Consider the following 16,376-nt stretch of genomic DNA (forward strand, 5'->3'; position numbering starts at 1 on the left):
AGTTGAGATTCAGGGATGGCTGCCGGATGTAAAATAAACCACTGCTATGCAAAAAAAAAAAAACATTCAATAAAACACATTCACGCTTCTAAACGACGAGAATGAGGATAGTGAGAACAACGGCAAATAAAGGACCAGCAGCAGCTGTGGGAGAAGCCGCACGTAGGGAATTCGATTGATTGTGAGGTTTAACGCGCCGACGCAACGTAGGCGATGAGGCGCGCCGTAGTGGAGGGCTCCGGATGAATTTTGACCACCTGGGGATCTTTATCGTGCGCCGAAATCTCGTACACACGGGCGTTTTTGCTTTTCGCCTCCATCAGAAAAGCGGCCGCCGCGGCCGGGAATCGAACCCGCGACGTCGTGCTCAGCAGCGCAACGCCTTAGCCACTGAGCCACCGCGGCGGGTCTGCACGTAGGGAATTCAAAAACTAACAAAACGAATGGAGTAACTGCGAAACCTATGAACATAAAAGTGTCTAGTACTGCACATCAAGATGACGTAGTAGAGCTGTCGGAATTAAGAGAAGTAAGACAAATGACACTTGTGCATATACAATGGCAGGGATCGAGGATAAGACACACGACACTTGTGCATATACAATGGCAGGGATCGAGGAAACGCTGGAAATAGAAGGAAGGCTAAAAGAAACTAAGACAAAGATAGATGACGGCAAAGACAGAATGTACGCTGTCAGAAACAAAGAGGGTAACCTAACGCACAGAATGGATGAGATAATAAATGTATCAGAATGATTGTACAGAGGATATACATCAGCGACGTCAGGCAAGGGGAAACGACGAGCGTGCTAGCATAGTTTGCCGTGTCCCTCTAGTAAATATATAAAGGACCTATAAGAGTGCCTTAGGACGGTGGTTTGGGCTACTCGGTGCATAATAACTGATATTATAAGCAGCGCAACAATTCGGGACAAGAAACGACTATACACACGGCGCTTACTAGTAACTGGTTGGTTTATTCCTCGGGTTGTTAAATATACCCAAGCAAAGAAGGCAAGAAGTAATCATGATAAACAGGAAGTCCCAAAAGTTTGCAATGCTGATACAACGCAGCTATATCAGTCGTTGTCAGAGGCGCGTCTTATGAATCCACATAGCGGATTTCTTTACCTAGTAAGCTTCATAGGTAAGCTTCATAGATTTCACGCCAGTGCTGACCCTTATACGTTCGTGCAACACGCGTATTCTGGAAGCTGGGCGAGCACCCTTGGCCATGAAAATGTGTGAAAAGGTTACTGCCAGTACCTCTTTTATTTGTGTTTGCATGCTCGAGCAGACGATCGTTGAAACAGCGCCCGGTTAGACCAATATAGGTTCTCCCACATGACAGAGGAACTTCATACACAACGGAGCATCGGCATTCTACGTAAGGTGCTGTGTGGCCTTTTCCGCAAAAGGTGCCCTTTGGCTCATTTGTGGTCATCAAAAGGCCACCCAATTTGTTTGGCGCCAAAAACACTACTCCTACACCTGCACGTCGCACTACCTTTTCCAGCGTGTGCGAAACCCCATGCACATAGTAGGCGGGAAACACTATGCTACATTTGTCTGCGGGATACGTTTCTTGTTTTTATTATTCTGAATTTTAAATTAGGTAATTTCGACGGTCACCGGAACTCTACAGTGTACACGTGAAGCCTATACTGCAGGGAATGTCTGAAAACGCCATAATGATTTTCAATTAGGTTAAAGTCGCGTGCATTTTGACATTTACCTCAGCCTGAAACTGAACAGTAACTGCCAAACAAAAAGTAAATTATGTTAGGTGCACTATTGCGTCAACAGAGACGAGAATGCTGTTCAAGCTGTCCCCACAGCTACCTGAAGATGGAAGAAAACCGGCATTTTTCGCTTGTTTCACTGCTTCTTCAGCGAAGGTAACGTGACGTCAATGCGGCTTACTTTTCAACATGCCTGCTACCTTCTACGAAATTTTTCTCTGTGTATTGTGTGCCAGTAATGCTTGTAATACTGGTATATTAAAACGTGTTTAAACCTCGTTTTTTGCAACCAGGAAGACTGTCTCCTCATGGCTGTAAATATTTTTCTTGGGCTGTGCCACGCCTGTTCTTTAAGTGTCAGTTATCTAAGCAAAGAAAGTAGGCTTTCAGTAAAGTTGTAGTCAAATATTTGAGTCGTTTTATAAAGCCACCTTTTTGATATTGTGATAGTAAAAGAACGCAATTTTTTAAAGGGAGAACCGAATGCATATGTAACTACTTTTGTGGATGTGCGTCAAAAGGAATAATCAAACTTCAAAACGTAACTTTGAATGAATTGTATCGTAGTAGTGACGCAATTTTAAGGTGCTCTGTTTTTACTTTATTCCCAAAGGTTAGGGCACTTAGTTTGGCCTTTACATTTTCCGTTACATTTGTCGAGAAGCCCTGCAGTTTGTACTATCCTTGCGCGAGCAAATATGCTCTGGTTTGACGCTGGTGCGTATGCTATGACGTAAAAAATATTAACACTATAATTCTGATTCTTAGAATTTTTCATTTTTTAGCCATAAAGGCCCTTGTGGGCAATATTTGGGGGGGGGGGCAACTGATTTGCATAATTCACACTCAGCAACAGAGAAGTACATTTACTGAAGTTAAAAAGAGTACGCCAAAAATTTCAATACACAGGTAAAACTGCATACAATAACGTGCGCAAATGCTAAAACAAGTGGAAGTGTTATAACTCTGAATAACAGAACAAATTTCAAACTAAATACACGGGGTAGGTCTGGTCAGAAATAGGACCTAGGCAACAAGCGAATATAATCTTTTTATAGCACACAATGGAACAGTTTACCAACTTTCTCTGTAAATTTTTCGTGGTTAGTAATGTTGGCAATATGCTCTTAGAGGGCAGTCCATTCACTAATGGTTCAGGGGGTGAAAGAAGGGCAGTGGAGGTCCGTACGGGAAAATTCATACTGTACTTTCTTTGGGTGATCTACAGGTGCGGAAATATGTGTCGCCGGCTTTATTCTCGAGACAGTGAAATTGTTACGGTGGTGGTAGAGCTGATGAAAAAAATGTAAGCCGTGAAATTTTGCGCCTTGTTTGGAGAGGTTGAAGACCGAGATTCTTCTTTATCAATGCAATGCTTGAATGGAGTGAGTATCAGCCTGATATGAGGCGGGGGCTCTTCTTTTACAATGATTCTATTTTGTGGCCCTGTACGACTGGTAAGGATTGAAGATTATTCCAGCGTATTCAACTTTTGATCTTATACGGGAGGTAAATGCGAGAAGTTTTGTATCTTCATTGGCTTGACGTAAGGAGCGACGAATAAAACCAAGTTGCTTGCACGTACCACCTATATGAACTTTCCAAGTGACATTGCTTGTGAGGTGAACTCCTCACTATTCAAACGAATTGACAGGTTCAAAAATCGCGCTATTTAGTGTATAAGCAAATGAAACAAATTCTTTGCACGTGGTGAAACTCATGAAACGATTTTTTTACATTAGTGTTCATTTGCCAGTCCGTACACCACTGTTTTAATCTGCACAAGTCGGTAAGTTCTGCAAACCACAATGGTTCGATGCACGCTGATAAATTACACAATCATCTGCGATTAACAGAAGAAAAAAATTAATGCCAGCACAGACGTCATTTATGTGAATTAACAAGAGAGTGGGACTAAGCACAGGCCCATAAGGAACCCCTGATTTGACTAGATAAAATGAAGACTACATCATCTACAATAATGCCTGTTGTTGATTACAAGATATTTCCTAACCGACATAATGACCTCGCTTTCTATTTTAAGATTTTTCATTTTTTGAATATGGCGAATATGAGGGACACGATCGAATGCTTTTTCAAAATTGATGAGTGCGGAATTCGGCCGCTGAAGTTGATGAAGGGAGTCCAGAATATAAGTTGCAAGTTCAAACAGTTCGGTTTCACAAGAGCGCCCACGCTGAAACCCATGCTGATTCATATATAGAATGTTGTAATTTGTCACGTACTTGAATATTTGTATCGATGGGAAGTGCTCAAGAAGATTGAGTACAACGGAAGTTAAAGATATTGGCCTGTAGTTATACAATTCATTTTTATCCCCCGATTTGGGCATTGGTTCACCGTACACTAGTTTCCAATCTTCAGGAATTACACCAGTATCAAGAGACTGATAGAAGAAAAGTGCGGGGTACCCTTTTGTAATTTTCAGTATATTAGTGGTTATGCCATAAAGACCGGGACTTGAGTACGTTGGCAATCGCTCGATCACTCACAAGTTCTTCGGAGGTAACCAGAATACAAGGCATGTTGTGCGAAGGCTAGCGATAACGCTTTCAGAAGGTATAGGACTCTCGACCAATGATATATTTGAGGGGTGATGCAGCATATGGCAACCTCGTGGTTTGATTTAGAACCAACCACCCATGAATGCTTCTATAATTTTATTTCCCAAATATTGTGAGGTCCGCTCAGCTGGACACAGCAAATATTTTCTAAGTAGTTTACAGAATAAAAAAAATTTCCATATATTCTTTGTTTTTGTGTAGGGTGTATGTATTATTGTATGGTGCGCATCCGTACAGATTGCGTCACGGCCTATAACACGTTATTTCTCAGCAAAGATGCTAGCCTCTACCTTCTTTGGCCAGGAAGTACCCGGGCTTGGCAATGTCGGAGAACAGACGCGTCGGTGTACAAATAAACTACTGTTTGACACTTGCAAACCTAGTTATCCCGAACGAAAGCAGGCTACGCATAACGTGTTTCGTAAAACATTATATTTTCTTCAAATTTCGCAGCCTCCCGTGTTGCTGCAACTACTCTATGATTGGATTAACCCCTTCGCGTGCCCTGAAGAGCATGCAAAGATATCCCAGCCGGGCCGCCATCCGTGGGCGAGAGGTTGCATGCTGCGGTGAAGCGACCGCTGAACCCTCGCGTAGACACGTTGTTTTCTCGCCCTGGAGTACGCACAGACAGCCCGCGGAACTAAGGAATCAAGCGCAAGCAAAGCAGTCGTTTCACCCTGGCCTCGTCAATTGGCTCAGAGCGAGCGAAAAGATAGGAAAGGTGCAGCGGGCCCGCTGATGGCTGAAGGCGAATGCGATGCGACAAAGGACCTCGAAAGAGGCAAGAGGCTGCATAGTAGAGCTTTCGCTCTAAACTGGGTTGGGTGTCAGGAGGAGGTGCGAGAACAGCCGAGTCGTGTAAAGCGGAGAGAGCGTAGCGTCGGCATTCGGTGCCCGGTTCGAGCCGCACGAAGATGGCGGGAGCGCAGTGGTGCTCAGCTGATGCTGACCTGCGGTTCCGCCTCTGCCGTGCACACTGCGTGCACTCGTCGCTTCGCTAGAGCCTCGAATACAGGGATAAGGCGGGGTGCGGCAGCAGCCCAGGTGCGAGAGAGGTGGGGAGAGGGTGTGGCGTGTGCGGTTTACGCTTTATGAGAGCGCTCGCGACACGGAGAGTGTGGTTTGCATCCGCAGTGGCAACGCAGGGGGAGCGCGGCGTCAAACGCGACACAGCCACCGCAATAACGTGGACACCGTGGCCAGCAAGACGCAGTCGCTTCGTGTACCTGTTTGTACTACGCTTCAGTTGTGGCTGCTTTGTTTCGCGAATCTGGCAAACGCAATAAAACGAAAGCAGTGTCGCTGAGCATTCCCCCATGCTGTGAACAGTTTGGTCCGCCATTTTTTTTTCACCTCAGTCATTCTCAGGGCGGTTGGGCTAACAAAGGAGCCAGCTGGTGGCTTTTTATTGAATGCACCATGCAATGCTGCCGCAAATAAAGCCGCACGTGGGTAGCCGCTAAATATTCCTGTAATTACGAAGCTGTCGTGGCTGTTCAGGCATGTGAGATCATGTTTGTCTACTTCAGGCTACGGTTTGTAATGTGCGCAGATAGTATAGTCAATAATAAACTAGATAGTACAGTTGTACCATATTGGTGTGCTAGTGTAGACCCCCAGGTTGGAATCTTAACGGACCACACAAGCGTTTTTTTCAATAATTTGCTATGCTGAGCCATGGCGAATTTAAAACGAACAACCACAACACCGACGCTTTTTTTAACGGTTTCAGGAACTTAAAACTTTCGTCCTAAAAGGGAACGGGCAGGGCAAAATGGGGGCTGTTGCATTGCAATGACAGACAAAAGGGATCTTTTCCCGATATTTGCCTTGTTATTACCCTTCAAACTTTTGGAACGTGGGCATTGTTACAGCACAGGGTTCTCTGTAAGTGAATTTCTAATGATTCGGAGAAAAATAGGTGTCTACGGTATTGGCTAAAAAAATAGAGAACTGGAATAACACGAGCACAGCGATTGCATTAGAAAGTTGATTTGCAGTAAATAGTACAAACAGTTTTTTCCAGCAACGGACTGGCCTACTGAATACAAAAGTTAGTGGATACAAGTGTTCTTTATTGTGGCGTTGGTTGTTTTGCGGTTATTTATTTTTCTAACTTTATCCAATTTAAAACTGCTGGTGCAGAGCACGGTGAAAAATTCCTACTTCGGAGCCATTTGTTTAAGAGTAGTAATATTTTGACTTGTCAGTGGGTGTGTTAATGCAGCGGATTCCACATTATCAAGCAGTAGTGTGAAATATCCCCTACAATAAACACAAGTATCCATTATCAAGAATCTCTGTGGAGTTTTATTTTCAATAAAATTCAGTTGCTGCTTACTCTCGTCGCTCTGCTTTTGAGTGCTTGTCACTTTATAAACCAAAAACTGTATCTTTGACATCGTTGACGATAATAATATTATTCTTGTTTACATACAAATCAGAGAGAATATTGAATGCACTTTCAGTAAGCAAAAATACTACAAAATTTTATGGCTTATACACTTGGGCCAGCACTTTTCACAGCCAAATTATATTAAATTTAAGCATCTAACCCGAAACCATCAATCAAGGCAATCTAATCCTTACAAAAGCAGCCCCGGCTGCACACTAACAACATTTTTATTCACGCCACCGACCATATAGATAGAAACTAGGAAGAGAAAGGGTGCCGGCCCATACACTATTTTTGCTACCCGAGAGAAAAAAGTGTAAAAGCACCGGTATTTTCCAAGCTCCATCGTTATGCGGACTTCTGGTTCCTGACATTTGAAGCACTGTGCATGCAATGCCCACACGATATAAAAACTAGAGCATAGCATCAACTGATTTCAAGTAGCAGTGACGTCATTTGTCGCCTTGTTCCTCTGTGGCAGCGCATGTGAATGTGGGAGCTTCGTTTATTGTATAAGACAGATCTGAGCAGTATTTATTACCGCAGAATTTAAAATGCGATCTCTGGGTACAGACGAAATGAAGACTAGCACAATACTTTTGTTACTTTTGGCTTACGTAGACCGTTATCAAGCTGGTGAGTTACAAATATTTTTGGGAAACAACCTGGGTCTAGAAGTGTTGTTTAGAAACCGCAAAAAGGACTAATTACTTCCCCAAACATTCATTAATTAAAACTATCGCTCTGTTTTATGATTTCAGGATGGTGTTGATTGGTGAACGGTGCGAGCTTGTGAACTTGACGAAATACTGTTCTCGGTAACGTGATATAACGCCGGACATGTATTTACACGATCGGGATGTTATTCTAAATTAACACAAAGCTAAATGTGTTTAGCTGAATAAAAATTGATATATCGAAAACAAGTTCTTTCTAGCATATGCAAGATATGTAGCCTTAGTCGCATATTGACCTAGTGACTGATGTATGACAAAATACTGTAAAACGTCCAGTAAAGTAGTTCGAACTTTTACAATTTAAGGCAGACCTCGTATCCCCAATAGAGAGAAATTTTTCCCCTATGCCCATTCTTTAACTTTAGTATCAAGTTATTTAGCGTTTGCAGATAACAGACCGTACTCCAAAAGACAGCATTCTTTAACACCCAACATGTAATAATTTGTTGGGCAACCATTTCTGTAGTATCGCTCAGCGAGTATTAAAAATTAACAAACTCCCCGCCAGCTTCAAGAGATAAGGGACATGCCATCAGCAGATACTAAATAAAACTCGCCGTGCAATTATCTCCGCACAATTTTAAACGCAGTTTCTTTAACTCCATGCACGAGCTTTGTGAACTGCAACCTGAGGAAGTAGATTTTGTCGCTAAACCTGGCTGGGAAACACAGTCTTAAATAAATTACCTGTCATGGATTCTGTCAATGCTTCTATTAAGAATCACTAGAAAAAATAAACCGTATATATTTTCTTCTAATATTTATTTTTTGATCGATTCTGCTAAGAACGTTTCAGTACAAGCATTTGTTTTATTTTTTTTACACCAATAATTGTTCTACTATGAATGTGCGACAAACCACTCTAGTTTGCCACACAAATATATGGACGTAATATATTTACGTCCATATATTTTTACTACAGTAATATATTTTTACAGTAATATATTTTTACGTGCAATATTACATACAGTAATACAGTGACACACGTACACTATTACTGTACGAGCATTACGGTATTACTGTAATACTGTAGCGTGGTACTTTAGGAGTAAACTAGAATGAACACCCCTTTAGTTTTTAGTGGCGGCTCTATAAATTACAGAATTGGCTGGTGGTTACTTGTGAAACGAAGACATTTTGCAAGCATAATCTAAAATGTATAGTGACTTTGTATGAAAATCTACAAAGATTTCCCTCTAGACGCCACTCGCGGTGGGACTTATTTCAATGAAATGGTTTCCAGTATCAAGATACGGGTCAAAATGGCACTGCTTTCTGTGCGCACTTGGAAACACAGGCGTTTGAAATCCAGTAGATTGTTGGGGAAAAGGAACTGTCACGAGAAATATAAAAGAGCCATAAAACAAAAATGCGATATTTTTCACCTAACTGTCGGAGCCAGATACAGAATATGTCTCATGGGATGCTAGCGACACTGAGGAACTACCCAAGCAGTTTCTCTTGACCTCAAAGAATAATTTAAAAACACCCTGTGGATCTCGTCAGTTCAAAACTACAACTTCCACTGAAATTTCTGTGCCCAGCCCCACCTATCCAAAAGATAACTTGACACGCAAGCACAACATCTGCATTTATGGCATATTGTGTTTACAAGGGGATTTTGAGTTATCAATACATATAGAAAAGAGCACGGGATGCATTTTTAATATTTTAGGATTCACACATGCAATGCTTTGAAGTGGTGACGACATATACTCTACATCCTGGAATTCGAAATGATAATAAAACTCGTGGTCAGAACGCAGTAGCATAGCTTTGACATCAGAAAAACCGCAGTGGTTGAGTGGTACTAATTCCCAGATTAGAATCTGTAGTGCATGGATTAAATCCCGGCTATTTACGACCGTTTTATTGTTAAAGTTCGGGCCAAACCTATCAACAAACATGTGCAGAATTTATAACTTGGCTAGCGACGGCTTACCAGCTGGCTAGTTACATTTGGTTGGAGAGCGCGGAAACGTTAAAAAAATATTGCGCTGCTGTCTAGCACTATTGCATACGAATAATGAAGAGAATAACCATATCCATCATTTGTACAGCTTCTGTGTTGCCGTACACAAGATAATAGCAAACATAGCAACAAACATTATGATGTGTTATTAATATTGAAGCGTCGCCGCACCTTAAATATAATTGGACGATCACAATTAATCCGGAGCCCTCCAATACGGCGCTTTTCATCGCCTGTGTAGCGTCGGTACGTCAAACCTTATTATCAATCAATCAATCAATCAATCAATCAATCAATCAATCAATAGTTTAAGCCACTAGGCGGATTCCCTACACTGCGTGAAGGAAGCGTCTCCCAAACACTTCCCACCCAAACTATCGAAAAAGTTTCCGTTCTACTCTTTTTCAATAAATTCTCCAATTAGATTTCTCAATCGACTCGGCGGTCTTCTTCCACTTGGTTTACCGTTATTTGCTAGGAATTTTATTACAGTAATACTGCACCTTCATGCGGATACGTGACCTGCCAGGCCACCTTTTTGCCCACCCCAAATGTTCCATACACTCGAACATGACCGGCCAAGCCACTAATTTTTCGCTCCATTTTTGCAAGAATGTCTTTCGCTTGATTTGGGCCTTCAATGAACAACGCTGTTTTATTATTCATTAAGCATCCCCGAGAATTTTTTATGTTTTGTTTTTATGACTAAGGTTCTTTGCAAGGTACTAAGTAAGGTTGGCTCTTTGAGCCAAATGGCATCAACCGAGGTAGAGATAGGTTGTACAACTCTGTTACAACTACCAATGTAGCTTAGTGCTCCATGTTTCAGAATGCATAGTCGTAAACGTATTTGAAGGCGTATTTCTGTGTGTGTTAGTTCACTTTATTGTTTTTTAGTTGATTTAAGACCACAGATAAACTATATGTTGGGTTCCTGGTTTATATTCTTTGTGTCGTGACTTTGTTTACTCAATCAGACAATGCCCACCACAAATTTCAAATGGCTCAATTTCAAATGCGTATTTATTTTACGCAACCTTGATACTAGGGTGATTCAATCAGGTGTTGGCAGTTTGTGAATATTTCGAAGAAATAGTGTCGTCTTCTCAGAAATTTTCGCTGGTACGGCACGTTTTATTTTTTTTATTCGAGAGTATACCGTGCGAGGTTCGCCTGTGTATTCAAACATTACTTGTTAAGGCAATTTTATTCTCTGATCTATAAATTGTTCTAGAGCAGTAATGGTAGCAACTTAGTAAATGGCCTCTTATAATCACTAATAGCAATATAAAAGTTGATAATGATATTCTGTATTTTCGTTGCGGTCGTCTACGGCATCAATCAAATCTAACTGCGACAGATTTTCTGACAGCTGCTTTGTCTTCGTTTTGGTCAAAGCAAATGGTGTCGCTTGTGCTATTCGGTATTAATTTTCTAAATAACTTGAGCAGAACAAAAGATGGGTTCCTGAATCTAAATTCTAAGAATTTTACATGAACCTTTTGGTATATAAAAATTGTATTCTCATTTTGTAATGCCTCAGTTTCTTGGAACTCTCGAGGAATTTTCAGAACAATTCCACGGGATCTACCGGCGTAATCTATCCACAACGGATGAAAAAAAAAATTAAAGCCGTTCCACTCAATGTGAATGCTGTCGGAAATACAGAGCAGTGATACGCCTTAATGGACTGTACCGCCATTATCCGCTTACTGCTACCACCCCACGCTGTTTAAACTTACCGCCTTCGCAGTGCTCTCCCGCCCCCTGCCTGAAACTGCGCCAGCAGGGGTTCTGTTCTCTTTGTGATTTTCTCCCCGCAAGTGCCGGCATTGCACTTACACAGTTTGCGTTGACTATCGTAAAAACCAACCTCAACTAAAGGAACGCGGGCACTGCGGGTTAATTAAGTATACGTTTCCTCAAATGTACCTATAGATTTTTTTGCGCTGAAAAACGGGAAGATGTAGGACAAGTGCCAGCGTTTCAAGTGCTTCGAACGCTTATGACTATATAAACCGCTTGGCTTTCGAAGCCTCTGGGGTACGCCGCGAACAACAGCGTTACCCCGGGACGCCGCCTTGGTTCTCTATATACTTGGGTCGAGCGAGCGAACTAGGACGACCGCATTTAGTGCATACTTGGCGTACTCGTAAAAAGTATAACAGCCTCATCCCGGTTGGCAGACATGGATGCATTGGACTATGCTAGTTTTACCACTCATCTCCCTTTTAGAATGATCCCAACGGCTGCCACCCTTTCACAAAACTGAGAAATTCTGCCACGTTCTTTGCTATTTCAAGAACCCAACGCCAATTTTTTGCTCAGGGTTAATGCCCCTGATGCCCTGATTTGATGCCCCTAATAACGCGAAACATTGCCCACGTCGCGCACCCTCATCCAATGACATGCAATGAAGTTCTCAACATAAGACATATATTTTTTCATGTTCACAAATCCTTGTTTTAGTTGCTGAGGACGGCACCTGTATTTTCCTAAGTTTACATATGTATTTATATACACATATGTGTGTGTACTCAATCCTCCGCCGGTGCACTACCCTCGAACAGCTGTGCTTTAGCTGCTGCTGTTTGAAGCACATGACATGCAGGGTGGCAGAAACATAGATAATGACAGAGCTGATAAATAATTTACAAGTGTTTTAACCTCGCTTATTGATCCAAAAGACAGTATGCAAATTCTATATCAATCTTTGTAACTAGAAATAATCACTGCATTTCCGCGCACCCAATTTTTTCCAGAGATTCTATTCGTCTACCCAAGACTAATTGAAAGCCGAGCCGAAGATGGAAGTTTGGTGCTTCATATTCACGACAATCTTAAGCTTAATCTCCAAAAAAGTTCCGTACTGGCTCCACAGCTGTTGTTTCGTATTGAAGGCAGGAACGGCTCCGATGAAGTATACGTAAGTTTTCAACACCCTATCAGGTGATTCTTCACCAATTGCTTGTACAATTTGCAAATAGGGTATTTTGGTTAGTATAGGTACACTTGTTAAATCTCACAAATATAACAGCGTTGTTTATAGCTTGGCCTTCAAACAAATGTATAATCATACCAACAACCAAATGGTGTCCACAGACTTCTAAAACTATACCGGAACACATTGTTTAGAATATTAAACGATCATGTGATTATGAATCGCTACCACTATCATTAGAACCTACGACAGTATATATACTTTATTTATTTATTTATTTATTTGGAATACCCTCAAGGCAATTGCATTGAAGAGGGGAGTGGGTGATTACATAACAAGAAATAAGAAAAATGCAGTACAACGAACACATTGCGAGTACATATCACCTCTAAAACAAACGTAAAACAGTAAATAAGGTTGTAATCATTCTTTTACAACGTGAGAAACGTAGCTAAGGTATACATGTTGTAAGGAGTAATACAGGAGGTCAGTTGCAATTTCGTGTCAGTTCTGGCGTTCCTGGCAAGACTCATGAAAAAAAATAAAAACAATAGAAGTAAAACAGCAAAACAAGTGGTTGTCAATACTTGGTCAATACATCCTGATCTTCAGGTGCAATATACTGCCGTCCTACATGCTGTAGTTCATTTGATATAGGCGCTATAAAATGTTTCTTTGTAGACACATTTCTGCTCCTAGGTCGAAATAACAGAAGTTCGTTGACAAGTTTCACTTTATAGCACTATACTTAGTATACCGATGGGTAGCATGCGACAGACTAGTGTCTGCCATACTTGTAAACTAGTTCAGGCATACCGCGTCTGCTTAGCGCCCCCCAGTTATGTAGAAAGGCGCGATTTTTAAACCATTCTTTTCCGCTACTTCAAAAGTGGTTCGAAAAGATTACATCATTGATATCGCTTTCAGTTGTAGTCTACGAGTGTTCCTTGATTTTGTGAAGTGTAGCGCACCCTAAGCTCCTTCAACATAGCGTCATGACTCACAACTGGCGACAACCAGATCAAGTAACGTTCCTGCCCTAGAACAACTCATATGACAATATCCTCTTTTGCCCTATAGAATGTCAATGCTACTCTTCACTGCACATCATTTTGTCAAGCATTGCGACAATTCGTCATGTCAATTTCGTGTGAGAAAGGAATATTGGCTGTGAATACACACGGTTAAATGGACCCTATATATATGACACAGGTGTGAATCCATGTGTGCTGAGAGATGTGTCCCTCATTCAAATTGAAAGATGTAGTTGCATGCACGGCACCATCTTTGCGATGGAAACAGAAAAAACCACGGAATACGTTCATAGAGAGGAAATTATCTCGTTCTATCTTTCCTGAAAATGTCAGACCAGTGAAACTAATGGGGCAAAAAGCGTTAAGAGAAAATGGAGGATGCTTTTTTTCTGAACACATGGGTTGCACCCATTTCATCGGAAAAGATGCTGATCGCTGGAGCGGAATTTCATATTACTGATCCTCCGTTGGCAATGATAAAGGAAATTCTCTAAACCTTCTTGCGAAGCCATCAACTAGCAAAATCCGCTAGTAATACTGGCCCCTATATCATTATACAAAACCCCTGAGGCACAGCTCTTCCTTTTTAAATGGGATTCTAATTGTCTGAAATTTATGACGAGGCACGTCCTCTTGTTACTAGAATAAAACCTATTGGCTTAAAGAATTATTTGGTGGCTGTCTGTACTTAAATAACGCGTACTGAGTGCAGGTGTATAACATTAAATGGCTTGGCTAACAGGAGGCAGTTTTTGAGCCGTACACTCTCCACAAATAATTGTCGCCACAACGTAACCTGCCTGCTATGGCGGAATTTGTAGGCTCGTAAAATTTAAATATGAATTGAAAATTTAGAACAACGGATTTTCCTGGTCACAGAGTATTGTCAATCAAAACAAATAAATTACTCCTCAATCTAAGAAAGAGGCCGTGCAACTTCCCACATTCCGCCACTCGGTGGCACAAGCGAGCTCAAAGAGCTTCATAACCTATGCTGGGAATTATTCAATGACCATTGTCCCTCATATAATTCCCACCTCACAGCAGCCAAACCTTTCAAAGGTGCACGGCCAAAGCGAGAAGTTTCAGACATCTCGAATACAGCAGAGCGAGAAGTTAAAATGGGTGAGGGGAGACAAAAACAGGACGACTAAAAAACGCCACGTTTCCGCCGATGTAACTGCAACCGCAACCATCCAGAGTAAATATCCAACCGCCGCGCAGGCGGCAGTGGCTAAGGCGTTGTGCTGCTGAGCACGTGCACGTGGGGCCAATTCCCGGCCATGGCGGCCGCTTTTCTTATGGAGGAGAAAAGCAAAAACGAGCGAGTGTTCGAGATTTCGGTGCGTGTTGAAGATCCCCAGGTGGCCAAAATTAACCCGGATCCCTCCACAACAGCAAGCCTCACCGCCTGCGTTGCGTCGGCGCGTTAAACCCTACATTTATCATATAGTAATTAGCCATGATTTAGTTATATTCCACGCATATGACTGCCTTTGTCCATACTGTTTTAGAACTTTGCAGTGAGCGATTGTAAGCACCGCCGTTGCACACTATGAAACGTTCATTACTGGGGTGAGGAGGTCGTCGTTAACTAGGGCAGTCCCATGCCCCTCACAACTACTACACCCCACCCCTCCCCACACCTGTTTTAAGAAACATTTCATATAGTTTTCATGGACGGTTGACACCGTTACCCAGTGACATTACAAATCAAACATGTGGAAGGGTCTGCGTAGCGCTATTAGATTTTTACTTTTTCTGCGAGTACTTTGACTAGTTTTTCTGTCGCCAGCAGTTCAGTACCTCTACGTAGCATTATGAAACTCCCAGTGCCGACAACATTAGCCTACTAATAATACCAGCAGTGGCCTTTCCTCGCTGGCTTGGGCCCTTTGGCTTATCTTCATTGAAGGTACATCAAGATGCTGTACAACCCTTCTTAATCTTAAAATTATCGTGTTTTCGCTGGGTAGCGCATTTCAACGTTAGTTTCTCCCAGATACAACCCTATTTCCGGCCCTTCCAAGCGTTGCGTTTCAGTGTCAATCGGTAGAATAAAGAGGAACTACACTAATGCGTAAAAACTTTGAGAAATGCTTCATTTAGGGAGAGTTGCTGTCGCATCTTTTGAATGGTTTTGCTGAGTTCTGTTTACTAAGGACACAAACAACGTACACCTTATCGTGAAGGCAGCACACAACTAGTGTACATTTTCTGAGTCAATCTTAGCAAACAGTACCAAAGACAACGCATTTAATAGGTCACAATCCTCGGCACATAATATTATTCAGTAGGAATCAGGCTTCGAAACCGCGCTAGTTATCGCCAGTCCACGTGCTAGTGAAAGTTAGGAAACCAGGGTCGATTCTATTGTTTTGGCTCGATTCTGGGATTAGTATGGCGAATACCGATTAGCATGGCGATAATAACCATGGCGTAGTACACTCGAAAATCCCCCACCTACTATACAAACTCCGCGCGTTTTCTCTCAGGTTGTTTCGGGGCCCAAAAAAAGAACGTGTGTGTCGCTGGTTGGGGACAGCTGCCCCATGCCTCCTGTAGCGCCGCAAAATACATGCGACGAGGACATACACGTAGAACCGACACACACCTTGCCAATTGTAATACATGAGCTTTACGAATATGCATGCCATAGCAGACGCAATGCACCTTCTCCCTTTCGTAAACGTACCTCAACATGGATTTAAAAATGCACAATTATGCTTGTCAAGGCTTTACCTCAAGCTTATTTTGAGCATTGCGCGTATTGGTGACTGCTCATTTAGCCTTTTTGTTTGTTTATTTCACTTTTGCCTTTCTTGAAAAGTGAGTACAGAATGATGACTACCTTTTATGCACAGCTTAATTCCAGGGATCTGGAGAAGGACTTGTACCACGACAGCCGTCACCAGTCTTCGGTCATCGTGAGGCAGTTGCAAGGAGACTTGGAAGTAGTAAGCATTT

General features: G+C 42.1%; 1 long non-coding RNA gene across 1 annotated transcript; it reads left to right on the plus strand.

The window, feature by feature from the left end:
• Nucleotides 1–7,282: 7,282 nt before the first annotated feature.
• On the plus strand, nt 7,283–16,376 carry LOC144141522 (uncharacterized). The gene is made up of 3 exons (XR_013316628.1): nt 7,283–7,361; nt 12,197–12,360; nt 16,274–16,376. It is a non-coding gene; the product is annotated as an uncharacterized LOC144141522 (long non-coding RNA).

The sequence above is a fragment of the Haemaphysalis longicornis genome, unplaced genomic scaffold, assembly GCF_048455015.1.
Source record: "Haemaphysalis longicornis isolate Haplotype H1 unplaced genomic scaffold, Haemaphysalis longicornis Haplotype H1 scaffold_6, whole genome shotgun sequence".
In the NCBI taxonomy this organism is placed as follows: Eukaryota; Metazoa; Arthropoda; class Arachnida; order Ixodida; family Ixodidae; genus Haemaphysalis; species Haemaphysalis longicornis.